The 15090-nt window shown below is 48.2% G+C and overlaps 1 long non-coding RNA gene across 1 annotated transcript; it reads left to right on the top strand.

Annotated features, from left to right (window-relative positions):
- The first annotated feature begins 5736 nt into the window (after nt 1–5736).
- Nucleotides 5737–14493, top strand: LOC112544771 (uncharacterized). Its single transcript, XR_003088099.2, has 3 exons — nt 5737–5850; nt 10591–10754; nt 14183–14493. It is a non-coding gene; the product is annotated as an uncharacterized LOC112544771 (long non-coding RNA).
- Nucleotides 14494–15090: the final 597 nt, after the last annotated feature.

Genomic DNA, 15090 nt, shown 5'->3' with positions numbered 1-15090 from the left:
AGCTCTGTCAGGCAGGACGGTTCACTTCATCTCTCATCAGTAGGTACTGGAGTGGGTTAAAGTTGCTCTTTGTACAGGCTACTGCACCTTCTGCATTTCTGCCATGCATATCTTTGTTCCTGGCAGTGGCAGCCTGACAGCTGAAGGGTGTGCGATCTTGCTCCCAGGACAGTGTGCTTGGTTGTACTTGGTCACTAGCCATAGTGAAAGCACAAGAGGCTAATCCTCTTTCCTCTTTTAGCTAAAGTTTCCTCTTTAAGCACAATCTGACACAATTTGTCAGCACAGACTGCACCCCTGGGATTTCTAAATCAAACTTGGTAGCTGGTTGCAGTTTTTAGATACAGAGATGTACAAGCCAAATAGGACACGCTGCAACAGCAGAGCTCCGTCTTCGTTACTGTTCAGGACTCTGCATTTGGGCCATGGAAATGCTCTTTCCAGTTTATCTGATTTCTGTTAAAAATAAACAAAAATGGAGCCATTGAAGCCTTTGTCAATGTCTGGCTGGGTGCACAGTGCCACTGTCCCAGGGCAGGAAGGGGTTCACAGAAAGGGCTCTGTGTATACCACCAGCCAGACGCATAGGCCTGGGAGGAATGCATGTGAACTGCGGGGATAAGCAGCCAGCATGGACTGTTCCAAAGGGTCAAAGAGGAGGCTGTCCTGGCCATGGGAGCTCCCAGTGCCGTCTGGGAGGAAGAGTCCTGCAGGAGTCTCAGAACTCCAGTGTGGCCAGGATTGAGGAGTGTGACTCCTCACAGGGGAGGGCTTGCTTGGCCAGCAGTCTGCTACCAGAGGGGAGGCTAAGGAAGGACAATGTCTGTGCATACTGTCTGTTCATATTGCATATGGGGAGTCCCTCAGCAGTGCATCAGACTCTCTTAGGGCCCTGGAGGATAGGGCAGCCAAATTTCTACTTGCACAAAAATGAGCACCCTTCCCTGCCCAAAATCTGCTTGAGTGCTTTAAGGGGGTCAACGAACATGTGGACAAGGGGGATCCAGTGTATACAGTGTACTTAGATTTCCAGAAAGCCTTTGACAAGGTCCCTCACCAAAGGCTCTTAAGTAAAGTCAGTTGTCATGGGATAAAAGGGAAGGTCCTCTCATGGATTGATAACTGGTTACAAGACAGGAAACAAAGGGGAAGAATAAATAGTAAGTTTTCCATGAGGAGAGAGGTAACTAGTGGGGTCCCTCAGGGTCTATCCTGGGACCCATCCTATTCAACTTATTTATAAATGATCTAGAGAAAGGGATAAGGAGTGAGGTGGCAACATTTGCAAATGATACCAATCTGATCAAGATAGTTAAAACCAAAGCTTCTAAAAGATCTCACCAAACTAAGTGATTGGGTAACAAAATGGCAAATTAAATGTAATGTTGATAAATGTAAAGTAATGCACATTGGAAAAAATAATCCCAACTACATATACATAAAATGATGGGGACTAATTTGGCTACAACCACTCATGAGAGAGATATCTTGGAGTCATAGTGGATAGTGTGTAGCGGCAGTCAAAAAAGCAAATAGATTAGGAGTCATTAAAAAAGGGATAGAGAATAAGACAGAAAATATCTTAATGCTTCTATATTCTGAAGAAATGCCTAACATAGTGAATGCTAGTGGGAAGGAGGTAGGTTGAGAATATAAAATAAAAAAAAGAACAAGTTAGAAAGCACCTAGAAAAGTTAGATGCCTGCAAGTCACCAGGGCCTGATGAAATGCATCCTAGAATACTCAAGGAGCTGAGAGAGGAGGTATCTGAGCCTCTAGCTATCATCTTTGGAAAATCATGGGAGACAGGAGAGATTCCAGAAGACTGGAAAAGGGCAAATATAGTGCCCATTTATAAAAAAGGAAATAAGAATAACCCAGGAAACTACAGACCAGTCAGTTTAACTTCTGTGCCAGGGAAGATAATGGAGCAAGTAATTAAGGAAATCATCTGTAAACACTTGGAAGCTGGCAAGGTGATAGGGAACAGCCAGCATGGATTTGTAAAGAAGAAATTGTGTCAAACCAATCTGGATAGGATAACGAGTCTTGTGGATAAGGGAGAAGCGGTGGATGTGGTATACCTAGACTTTAGTAAGGCGTTTGATATGATCTCGCATGATCTTCTTATCAATAAACTAGGCAAATACAACTTAGATGGGGCTACTAAAAGGTGGGTGCATAACTGGTTGGATAACCGTACTCAGAGAGTATGATTCACAATCCTGCTGGAAAGGTATAACAAGTGGGGTTCAGCAGGTGTCTGTTTTGGGACCCGTACTGTTCAATATCTTCATCAACGATTTAGATATTGGCATAGAAAGAACGCTTATTAAGTTTGCAGATGATACCAACATGGAGGGGTTGCGATTGCTCTGGAGAATAGGGTCATCATTCAAAATGATCTGGACAAATTGGAGAAATGGTCTGAGGTAAACAGGATGAAGTTTAATAAAGACAAATGTAAAGTGCTCCACTTAGGAAGGAACAATCAGTTTCACACATACAGAATGGGAAGCAACTGTCTAGGAAGGAGTACGGCAGAAAGGGATCTAGAGGTTATAATGGACCACAAGCTGAATATGAGTCAGTAGTGTGATGCTGTTGCAAAAAAAGCAAACATGATTCTGGGATGCATTAACAAGTGTGTTGTGAGCAAGACACGAGAAGTCATTCTTCTGCTCTACTCTGCGCTGGTTAGGCCTCAGTTAGAGTATTGTGTCACATTCTGGGCACCGCATTTCAAGAAAGATGTGGAGAAATTTGAGAGGGTGCAGAGAAGAGCAACAAGAATGATTAAAGGTCTAGAGAACATGAGCTATGAGGGAAGAACTGGGTTTGTTTAGTTTAGGAAAGAGAAGACTGAGGGGGGACATGAGAGCCGTTTTCAGATATCTAAAAGGGTGTCATAAGGAGGAGGGAGAAAACTTGTTCATCTTGGCCTCTGAGGATAGAACAAGAAGCAATGGGCTTAAACTGCAGCAAGGGAGGTTTAGGTTGGACATTAGGAAAAAGTTCCTAACTGTCAGGGTGGTCAAACACTGGAATAGATTGCCCAGGGAGGTTGTGGAATCTCCATATCTGGAGATATTTAAGAGTAGGTTAGATAAATGTCTATCAGGGATGGTCTAGACAGTATTTGGTCCTGCCATGGGGGCAGGGGATTGGACTCGATGGCTCTCGAGGTCCCTTCCGGTCCTAGTATTCTATGATTCTATTATATAAATCCATAGTACACCCACATCTTGAATACTTCATACAGATGTGGTTGCTTCATCTCAAAAAAGATATATTGGCATTGGAAAAGGGTTGGAAGAGGGCAACAACAATGATTAGGGGTTTGGAACAGGTTCCATATGAAAAGAGATTAAAAAGATTTGGACTTTTCAGTTTAGAAAAAAGGAAACTCGTGACTGGTATGGAAAAAGGGAATAAGGAAAAGTTATTGACTTATTCCCACAATATAAGAACTAGAGGTCACCAAATGAAATTAATGGGCAGCAGGTTTAAAACAAACAAAAGGAAGTTTTTCTTCACTCAGCTCACAGTCAACCTGTGGAACTCCTTGCCAGATGATGTGGTGGAGGCTAGAACTTTAACAGGGTTCAGAAAAGAGCTAGATAGATTCATGGAAGTTACGTCCATCAGTGGTTATTAGCCAGGATGGGAAGGTATGGTGTCCGTAGCCTCTGTTTCTCTTGAAATGGGTGACAGGGGAAAGATCACATGAGGTTTACCTGTTGTGTTTTCTCCTTCTGGGGCATGTTATTGGCCACTGACGGCAGACAGGAAACTGGGCTGGATGGACCTTTGGTCTGACCCAGTCTGGCCGTTCTTATGTTCTTATGCCCCTGGCCCCTTTCCTACCAGGCTTTGGCCATGATCTGCTCCTTCTCCAGGTCTCTGACCCTACTCACTTCATCCCTCCTTTCATAGCTTGCTTTCGCATACTCACTCACTTGCTCATTTCCTCCAGGCTGACTAGGGAGACTGGGTTGTGGGAGGGCTGAGGGCCCTGACGGGGGGTGCGGCTCTGTGGTGGGGCTGGGGATGAGAGCTTTGGGGTGCAGGAGAGGGCTTAGACTGAGGGGTTCAGATGGTGGGAGGGGGGATTAGGGCTGAGGCAGGGGGCATGAGGTAGGCTCAGGGATGCTGGCTACAGGCAGTGCATACCCCAAGGAGATCCCACAAGTGGTATAATGTGCCTCCTCTGGCAGTCAGGTCTATGTGCTGATCCGTCTGCATGTGCTGCCCCTGCAGCTCCCATTGGCTGCCATTCCCAGCTTATGGGAGCAGCGCTTAGGGCCCCGGCAGTGTTTGGAGCCCCCGCACTGCCTCTATGCATAGGAGCCAGAGGGAGAACATGCCAACTGTTTCCTGGGGGCCGCATGCCACGCAAACCAACAGGGAGCCTGTCTGTCCCAACTGCACAGTGAACGGCCAGGCCAGGCGTTTTGGTCGAAACCCAGACACCTGGTCACCTTGGGTTGGCGTTTGGTGTCTTTGGAGCTGCTCACAGCCCAGGCTGGGTTCCGGCTCCGGCCGTGCTCAGTTTGTGGGGTTTCTCCTGCCCTCGCTCTGTGCTGCCCTCCTTTGGGCTGTGGCCCCTTAGATCGCCCTGTTGCTTGCAGTGGCTGCGCTGGGACTCACTGGTTCTCTGCAGGGGGCAGAGAACAGGGTAGAGGGCCTGGAGAGGATAAGCTCTAGGGAGGAGCAGCATAACAGCCTGTGGGGGGTGGAGCTGGTCAGGATCTCTTCATTCTGTGCCAGGGCAGGGGCCTTTCACAGCCCCCAAGGCACTGTGGCACCAGGCTGGCAGGGGCCATGCTCCAGCTCCACTCCAAAGCCTCAGCCAGCTTGCCATGGCAGGTCCCAGCCCAGGGCTGGCAGCCTGGGAGCCAGAACAAGCAGAGGATATTTTGTAAAACCACAGGCTCTGTGAGTATCTGGGCCTGGCCTTTAGCAAGGAGATCTTGCTGCTACCCTGCTCTCAAAGGGTGCGGGCCTCTTTGTCTGCCTGCCCTCCAGCATTCAGCCCCATTTGGGGAGGAAGGTGAAATTCATCCCTACATAAGGCAGAGCTGCACAGCCTCCTTGCTCAGCAGCTAGGCCGCACAATGGACCAGAACAGCAACTGCAGCCCTTAACATCCATTGCATGGGCCTCTGGGGCAACTAGAGCAGAACCAGGGGCTGTGGCCATGGAGACGTGATCTGTAGTATGGCAGGGGTCCAGGCTCTGCTGTCAGCTCCGCTGCCTACTAATCCCACTGCCTCGGCTACACGGGTGTGGGGGTGTTGTGTGCCTGTGCTGGCTCCTGGGGACTGGCCCAGGTGTTGTCCAAGGTGGGACATGTGTTCTCTCACCAGATTCAGAGCAAACACAGTGCATCTGACTGTGACCCTGGGAGTCTGCCTGAGGAGATCCTTGCTAGGTGCCTACGCAGCATGCTGGGGGAAATGCAGTTTAAATGTCTAGGCAGCAACTAAGTACCCACCTCCCGCACCACCCTCTGCATCTCAGAATGGGGCCCTGTAAAGCCTGGTTTGCAAGGGGGCTGTTTAGATTACAAATTGCCTTCAGTGGAACTGCCTGGGAGCAGAGGGTTTTTCTTCTATGCACTCTCTGAATGCTTGGATGAGTTCAGCTGGCTTGGCCAGAGCTCTCTCTGTGACATCATAATCGGATCATTTCTTTGTGGCTTTGGTGCACTACGGCAATGAAAGCCATGCAGCTCTTGCGGCTCCGTTCTGTGAGGTATGACACACTGCAATGAGGCCCAGGCTTTTCCAAGGCATATGGGTGCGGCACAGTGGAACGAATGAATGCTGCAGGGGGACATATTCACGGGTAAGCCCAAGGAGGGTTCTTTTCCTGGAAGCTGTTATGCACAGCACGTTTCCATACTGCTCAGGCACCAGACTTTCACTCCTAGGATCATTGCAGACAGGAGCCACATTTACAAAGGAGGCCGCGACAACCTGGTCTATCATGTATGTTCTCAATTATCAGCCAGCCGACCTGGTATTTTCTCTGCTAATATTGGAAATGTGATCACATAGCACCTAAATATTAACAAACAGCTGGCTTGAGGAAGTAGGAAGCAGAGCATGGGAAGGCTCCTAACAGATAGGTAATTGCAGCAAGAGGAGGCTGGAAGAATCCTCTAAACTTCAAATGCATATAGGTCTTTTCATTTTATAAATGACTCCGCATATTGGAGTTGGTAACTCAGGACATTCAGAATGTGTGCCATCGTTTCTTCCTTTGTTACTGCACTGGGTGCCTGAGAGTCCAAAACTTGTTCCCATTATAATCTGCTGATTTCAGCTGGTCATAACACTGTGAAACAGACATCTGGGTTGATATTTTTCCTGCTTGGTCTTGATCAGATCTTTATGAAATTTGGAGCAAAACCAGATTAGCGGCTTTTAGGGGAAAGAAGAACAGCAACATTTACGTTCCTATTACAAAAGTATTCTTGCCACTCTTTATCCCCCCAATAATTTAATAGCCCAAACATCTGGTACTTGGAGGTCAGAATGTGACATGGAGCCGTCCTCAGGGAGCAGCTGGACTTGGCTTTGGGGAGGGGAAAAAGGCTTGGATTTAGCTGGTCTCAAAGCCTTCGAAGCTAACATATTGTATGCTTAGCTGAGGATTTTAAAAAAAAGCATGTTAAGGGCACAGCTCTGGGAAAATGTACATGTACTTTGATGGAATGTACTCTGGCAGTGAATGAATCACCTCACTCCTGTGTCACTTTCCAAAAGGTTGGCAAAACCCAGGTTCTGGTCACACAGATGCACAGGGAGAGTTCCAGCAGCTCCTGCTCCATCAGCTGTCTTAAAAACATCTGTCCTTCACAGTCAGAGGCCTCACCACTCTACGGAGGTTACTGCTCTTGTTTGATAGGGGAAACAACTAAAGTTCAGAGAAATGGAGGGCTTGATTAATCTCCCATTCAAGTCTATGGAGAACTTTCAATGACATCAGGGGACATTCAGTGGGGCCCCGTGGGTATGTGTGAACTGCAGTTGTAACCCCCCCAGTGCACTCTCAGGCTTGTGGGGTGTGAGCTGAGGAGCTATGTAATTGTAAAAGAGGCGATTGGGTTTGTGGTGGAGCCTCAGCTCTGGGGCCCAGCCCAGGGCCAGCTGCAAGTTTTGAGGAGCAGTGTGGACATATGCCCTGTGTAGTGTCTGTGCTCTCAGGGCCAGAGGTGGGCTGTAGCACCCTTCATAGAGCAGGAGCTGTGTCGGGATCAGAAGCTATCAAGCCTCCAGGCGCTGCCATATTCTGAGCTCCTAGCCCAGATCCATGCTCCAAACGCTGCTCCCTAGAGAGTCCACAGCCAATGCCCCAAACCGCATTGTCCCAGAGGCGATTTGATGCTTTAGTGCCAGTGTGCATTTGAGCCGCTCTCCCAGCCCCAAGCCCTTCCATCACAGCTCTCTGTCAGGCTGCGATGGCTTACAATGCTGGGTCGCAGCCGCTGGGCAATGTGCACCTCAGACATTTCTTCCCCCCACATGTGATGCTGCAGGCTTTCCATAAGCCTTTTGGGACCACAGATAAAATCAATGAGAAGGGAAACAGGTTAGTGACAGAAAATGGGAGTCAGGCAGAGGCGAGGTTCTGCTAGGTCCTGCTTCTCTCTCAGAAGCTGAGCCCAGATCCTACCCCTGTTGGGGGTAAAAAGGCTGAGAATTGGAGTTGGTGAAAGTTTTGCCAGTGGGGAGCTCTTGAAAGCACCCGCATGAATTTCTTTCTCAGAATTCTTCAGGTAATACCTTGTAACTTCATCATACTAAATAATTTACAGAGATGACCTGTCCTCAGCACACAAAGAATGGCTTGATAGGCTACTAACAAAGCCTCTTAAAAGATAAAGAGTGAAATACAAGCTGAGCCAGAGCATGCCTGGCAGGCAGACAGAAGCTGGCCAGTAGAGGCCAAATTCTTTAGGAGTTGAGTTTCCGTTTGGGCTCAGCTTTCCTGCTGATTCTATACACGAAAAGAAAACAAACTGTAATCCTATCTGGAGTCCAGCACTCTATTTATTTCACCTGGTGAAAAGACCTTGCCAAAGCCTCCAAGCTGACAACCAGTGCTTGCCCAGCGAGGGAGCTGGGCCACAAATATGTTCTGCATTAGAGAGAATTGGATATTAAAATATAATGCAATCTTCTGAGGACATATTTGCACTCTTACTGTGCAAGACATTCTTCCAGGTTCCTCTCCTGTTTCACTGGGTGATTTGGAACATGCTTGCTGCTGTTCCTTAATCTTAAGTAATCCAGTTATACAAGCTATAATCGACAGATTACAGGAGGGGAAAGTGCACAAATCCCCCAGCCAGGGCAGCAATCACTCTTGGCACGCTGGCTTAAAACCGCGGGGCTTCCGGTAATGTGGCTCTTTTCTTTCAATTGCTCAGTGAGAGGGTTCCCGGCCTTCCCCTTGGCTTTCTTGCTTCCTTCCTCTCTAATTTCTATGATGCTCTGATTGTGTAGTAACAGCCCCAGGCTCTGGACTTTGCTAGCATCCAGGCGGAGCTCCCCACCCCGCCCAGCAGTTGCCCTTCCTACGGGACAGTAGGTTACCTCTATCTGCTCCCAGTGGTTTCATTCCAAGGCTGTTTCACAGATCAGCAAACTAAGGAGGAGAGTGTCTCTGTTGTCTAATGCTGGAGAGCTGTGTGCCACCCAATGGTACAGACAGTGAATTAAGCCCAGGATTGCCACCTCCAATTGCCAATACATATCAACTGCAATTATAGAACAATCCAACCGGCGGCTGCTATTGTTGCCTGTAGAGTGGAGTGAATAAAACCAGATAGTTGTCCCCAAACACCCTTGGCTGAGGTATGACCGGAGAGTGGAGCAGACCCCTCACTGACTGAGCAGAGCCCAGCAGAGAAACGAGAATGGTATCTCCATGGAGGAGAGGGGGCTGAGAGGAGATGCAAGGCGTTTCCCGCTCTTGCCTTCTCTGTCCTGTGCATCACTGCCTGCATTAGCCTGCACAACCTAATGATGAGGATTTGCTTTGTTAGCTCCCGGTGCAGGCCCTGGTGGAGAGAGTGAACACTTGGGTCAGGAGGTGACGAATACCTGCAGTGCCTGGGCAGGCTGCCCGACAGCTGCTGTGCCAGGTAGAGGTGGAAGGAGTCACTTGGGTTACTGTGGTTCTGAAGGGCAGCAAGGAGTCAAGCATTGCCACAACTGTGCACTACCTTAGTAGCTATGGTTCAGGGACCATGCTGGCTAGCTCTGGGGACCATTTCCTTGCTCCAGCTAGCACCGCATTGGTCAACTCTGGGTTGAGTGGGGAGCCAACTGTTGATCTTCCAGCATAGGCAGCCACCGGAGGCAGCACTTTCTGGGCAGGTGGATAAGAGACAGAGCTGAATGTCATCAGTGGTCACTGTGGAAGTGGGACTGAGGCCGTGGGATGCTGCACGTCAGAACTCCTGGTGGGTCAGGAGGTGCCGGTTCTCCTGGGGAATCAGAGGAAAGGGACAAGCATTAAACAGTGGGTGTGAGCCCAGCAGCTCCTCCCATGGCAAATGGAGGAGTGAGCAGTGTAAGTAATTGACACATGGGCTGCTGGCACAACAAGGGTTGTGTGTCTGTTGTAGTTGCCCTTCCTGTAGCTCCCAGTAGTTCTGCCCCAGGCCAGAGGTTCTGACTGAGGCCAGACTGGTGCTTTTGGCTTCTCCTCCTGTCCCTGCATGGGTTCAAGTGAAATGGCGTTTGGAGTTATTCAGCCTACAACGTGGGTGGCTAATGGGCTTTGGACGTTGTTGGCAATTCCAAAAAATTGCTGAGGACTGAAGTAAAACAGATTTTTTTGTAAAAAAAAAAAAGTTTTTGGTGAATAAAAAAGTAAAAAAGAAAAATCATTTCAGGTGACATGGAATGGTTTATTCAACCCGAACAAAACATTTCGCTTGGGTTTTGAGCCTTTTTGTAACCTTTCAAAATTTCAAAGTTTTCTTTAGTTTTATTTAAAAACAATTGAAAAGTCATTTTGAACTTAAAAAAAATGAAACATTTCAATTACAAATATTGAGACAAAACATTTGGATTTTTTTTCTGAATTTTATTTTTTTGGCCAAAAAAAAAAAAAAAAAAAAAAAGTCAGCAAAGGCAATACATTTCAAGTTACTGTTGGAGAGGGTCTCCCATTGGCTCTTCCATCTTCCTGTTCCATTGGCTAAGTTCACCCTGGTTCATGGGCCTGGTGGCTGGGCGAGCTTGTGATCCTGAAGCTAATAATGATGACCTGCCCACTGTGGTGCTGTGTGGATGACTTAGCGGCTGTTAAAAATGTTACGAATTGATGCCTAGATAGTGCATGATGTGCTCACCAGACAGACACACTCCCACATTCTCAGACATCCGGCCAAGACCTGTGTGGGAGCTCCCCTCGGCCGGTTGCCAGAGTTAGCTTCGGGGGTTCTGAGACTCTACTGTAGCACTGGGACCAAACCCTTCTCCGCAGCCTCACTGCTAAATCCCCCTGTACAGGTTACACCCATGGGTGCAACACAATGTCTGTAACTGAACTGACTTTAAATTACAGCGACTGGGCCCCAGCTGCTGTCAAATCCCTTTTGGGAGCGCTTGGAGAGCTGCGTTCCCAAAGGAGTCTGCGTGTGCCAGCAGCAATTTCCGTGCAAAGTGAAAGTGTTTCTATTGACATGGATACAGCGATGTATCAGGGCAAGAGACAGGCCTGCTGATGAGGTGAGAGAGGGTGCAATTGCCCTGGGACCTGGCAATTCAGAGGGGGCCTGCGGCTCTGGCTGTCCCCACTACCACAGAAGCAACAGCAGCAGCAGCTGTTCCGGAGCACTGGGCTGCATGCTCCAGGCAGCCCTAAGGCTTGGGGAAGGGAATGCTCCAAGCAGCGCTAAGAACTGGGAGAGGGAGGTGCACTCCAGGCAGCGCTAAGGAGTTAGGGGCTCCACAATCCAGACAACGCTAAGGCCTGGGGGGTCGGACACACTCTTAGCAGTGCTAAGGGCTGGGGGGCCGGCCCATGCTCCAGGCCGTGGTTAGGGAGGGGGGCACACTCCAGCCAGAGCTAATGGCTGCGGGGAAGGTCCACACTCCAGGCAGCCCTGAGGGCTGGGAGGAGGGGCATGCTCCAGTCAGTGCTAAGGGCTTCTAGGGAAGCCAAACTCCAGGCAATACTAAGGTCTGAGGGGAGGGGCATGTTGCAGCCAGTGCTAAGGGCTTGTGGGAAAGCCACACTTCAGGCAGTGCTAAGGGCTGTGGGGGGAGGGGGCAAGCTGCCTTCTACTTTTAAATTCTCAACCAGTTCCTCTCGGTTTGTTAAAATCAAGTCTAGAACTGCTTCCCTCCTAGTAGCTTTTTCAGCCTTCTGAAATAAAAAGTTGTCTCCAAGGCAGTCTAAGAACTTATTGGATAGCCTGTGCCCCGCTGTGTTATTTTCCCAGCATATATCTGGATAGTTGAAGTCCCCCATCACCACCAAATCCTGCGCTTTGGATGATTTTGTTAGTTGTTTAAAAAAAGCCTCATCCACCTCTTCCACCTGGGTAGGTGACCTGTAGTAGACTCCTAGCACGACATCACTCTTGTTGTTTTACCCCTTTTAGCCTAACCCAGAGACACTTAACACGCATGTCTCCTATGTCCATCTCCACCTCAGTCCAAGTGTGTACATTTTTAATATATAAGGCAACATCTCCCCCCTTTTTCCCTACCTGTCCTTCCTGAGTAAGCTGTACCCTTCTATACCACTATTCCAATTGTGTGTATTATCCCACCAAGTCTCCGTGATGCCAACAATGTCATAGTTGTATTTATTTATTAGCACTTCCAGATCTTCCTGCTTATTACCCATGCTTCTCACATTTGTATATGGGCAACTAAGATGGTCGAAGTCCCTCATCACCACCAAATCCTATGCTTTGGATGATTTTGTGAGTTGTTTAAAAAAAGCCCCATTCACCTCTTCTGCCCCTAGCATGACATCACCCTGGTTTTTTGCCCCTTTCAGTCTAACCCAGAGACTCTCAACAATTCTGTCTCCTACGTCCATCCCCAGCTCAGTCCATATGTATATATTTTTAATATCCAAGTCAACACCCCCATCCTTTCCCCCGGCTTATCCTTTCTGAGCAAGCTGTCCCCTTCTATGCCAATATTCCAATCGTGTATTATTCCATCAAGTCTCTGTGATACCAATGATGTCATAGATGTTGTTGCTTATTAGCACTTCAAGTTCTTTCTGCTTATTTCCCATATGCCTTTATTTGTATTATTCCCCATACGCCTTGCAAATCGATTATTATGATTCCAATGACCATGACCTTGTTTTCCTGGGAAGAGGAGGAATATCCAAGACCTAAATGCTTCTCCCCATCACCTGGAAAAGATTGGAAGGCTTGAGGGTGATGACTCTCTTCCCCTGATACTTGCAGGGACTAAGTACAGCGCTCAGACTGAGACAGGAGTTGGACTGTCATCTCTGGACCCAACCCCCTGCCCAGAATGCCATAAGGCTTTGTAACCCACGTGTGCCATGGTGGTGGACTGCAAAACACCCCGGGGCAGCCTGTGGTGTTCCAGCGAGGCAAAGAAGGCTGGCAGTGCTCTCCATGCATCACAGGGCAAAAACTCAGGGGCAGAGACACGCTGGGGACAAACTAAAGGAAATTGGAGGGTTCACTTGGGAAAATGCAGGCCTATGACATCCCTGCAGGCAGCAGCTGCTGCTGCTCTCCAGCAACCCAGAATGGCGGGAGCAGCACTGTGAAGGCAGTCACGGTCTAGCCGGCAAGTCAGATTCTCCTGGGGAGGGCTTTGGATATTAGGGTTGCCCTGTGTCACCCTGTGCGTTAGCAACTCATACCTAGGCTGTCACAAAATACATCGGTCCACTGAGTTTAATGCCGTCTGGCCCTACAAACATCATGAGACTTTGCATTTCACCCAGTTATCTCTGTGTGGAGCCCAAGAACTTGGGTTTGGCCAAAGCAGCTCCCAGAAAGGTCTCCGGACTGGACACGAAAACATCAAGGGATGGAGAAACCACCACTTCCCTTGGCAGTTAATCACCCGCACTGGTAGAAATGGGGCTTTCCTTCTGCTTTCAGCCTGTAGGTCATGCTCTGTTTTCCTAGCTCGATTCAACAGCCCTTCTGTGGCTTCCCAGGAAGGTACTTACAGAGCTCCATCTGCTTCCTGCCTCAAAAGGGAGATTGAGAGGTGCCTGATTACAGTGTTTAAGTCTCTCCCTGTGAGGCATTTACTCCACCCCTCAAATAATTTTTGTGGCTGTTTTCTGCAGCCCCTCCAATTTCTCAACTTCCTTTTAAAATATGGACCAGACCTTTACACAGAATTCTGCTGTAATATGTAAAAATTAATAGAGGTCTGGTATGGCTGTACATTAGTGGTAGGGGTTCGGCTGAAGCAGGCATTGTTCTTTGAACATGATTTTTTCTCTTCGTCCTTGCAGCCTGAAAAGGTCCATTTACGTCTTCTGCTCCTGAGTCACCTCTTTCTTCTCTAACAAATTCAAATGTCTGTCTCACCATTTTATATACAGAGACACAGTTGCCTCCCAGCTCTGATCGGCTGGCTCCTTGTGTGCACATCCCAAGTTTGCATTACTGTTTGTGCTACAGAATCATACTGTGTCCAACACCCGTTGAGTTGCCTAGTTCATTACGATCCCAAAATGCTTTTCAGAGTCACTGCTTTCCAGGGTATACTGCCTCAGTCCGTACTTCTGGTATGCTTGCTTTGTTCCTACATGCATAACTTTGCGTTTGGCTGCATTAAAATGCATTTTGTTTGAATGGGCCCTGGTTATCCAGCAATCCAGAATCTGTATGGCTGGCTGGCCACTCTGCCAATCTTTGTGCCAGCCACACACGTTACCAGCAGTAATTTGATATTTACTTCCTGATCCTTGATAAAAATGTCGAAAAAAGGCAGGCTTAGAACCATCCTCCAGAACCTGACTAGATACTCCTACATTCCCTATTGTGATCTGTCACATGGTTTATTCTCAACCCATTCAACGTGGGCTTTATTGATATTGAATAGTGCTAATTTTTAAATCGGACTTCTGTAAGGCATTGACTTTATAGCACAGATATTCTATGTCTGTTCCATCTATGTTCTTACCTTTTCAGGTAACCTCCTCAAAGAATGACACCAGATTTGTCTCATGAGACCGTACAGCTATGCTGACTGGCATTAATTTCATTCCTATTGTAAGTCTTGAGCGCTTGAATTCTGTACCTGGTTTTCCATTATTTTGCCTGGGATTGATGTCTGGCTAACCAACCTAGGAGATATGCCTCATCAAACTGGCCCTCGTGCATGGCCTTCTTATAGATGATATCATTGCCCCATTTGAGCCAAGCAGCTAGTCAAAGTTTGGATCCCTGGGTATGTTCCATCTGGGAGCAGCAACGGTTGATAGGCGGATATTTCTCTGCAAATAAACAAAACTGCATTAAAACCCTGTATTTCTGAATGCACAAGGAATCAAAGAGCAGGAAGAAGCATCTTTTGCTCATAGCCCCAAGTGAACATGTTTCAATATACATCCCGATCCAAAAACCTCTCTCCAGGTTTCTTTCTGGTCCAATGCTCTGCCTTCAGCTGCTCCTTCCAGCTTTCTGTCTTTCCCACTCAGTTGTTTGTTCTCATGCCAGGTCACAGTGGCTGGTGGAGTCCCTGGTCCACATGGTGCTGATTCCTGGCAGACTCTGTCAGGCCTTGTATGGAGCACTCAGGAGAGCACACCTAAAACACCTCTCAGAGGCAAGGGGCATGTTCCAGCCTAGGTTTGAACAAGGTGCGAGCTCAACCTCTGACGTGGGGTCTCCCAGCTCTGAACGTCAAGCTGGAGAACTGCTGACACTCACACTTTGGCACTAGTGCAGACCTGTGGGAACATCTTCCCTCATGCCACACACACGCAGAGGGCTTCTGCAGAGGAGAGTCACATGGCCACTTGTGGCCAATAATACACTGGAAGTGCAAAGTGTGTTCACCATTAACACCCTCCTTTCCACACACTTCTCTTTGAAGA

The sequence above is a fragment of the Pelodiscus sinensis genome, chromosome Z (genome assembly GCF_052426305.1).
Source record: "Pelodiscus sinensis isolate ZL-2025 chromosome Z, ASM5242630v1, whole genome shotgun sequence".
Taxonomy (NCBI): Eukaryota; Metazoa; Chordata; order Testudines; family Trionychidae; genus Pelodiscus; species Pelodiscus sinensis.
Note: the sequence above shows the minus strand (reverse complement) of the source record. Positions and strands in the feature narration are given on the sequence as shown.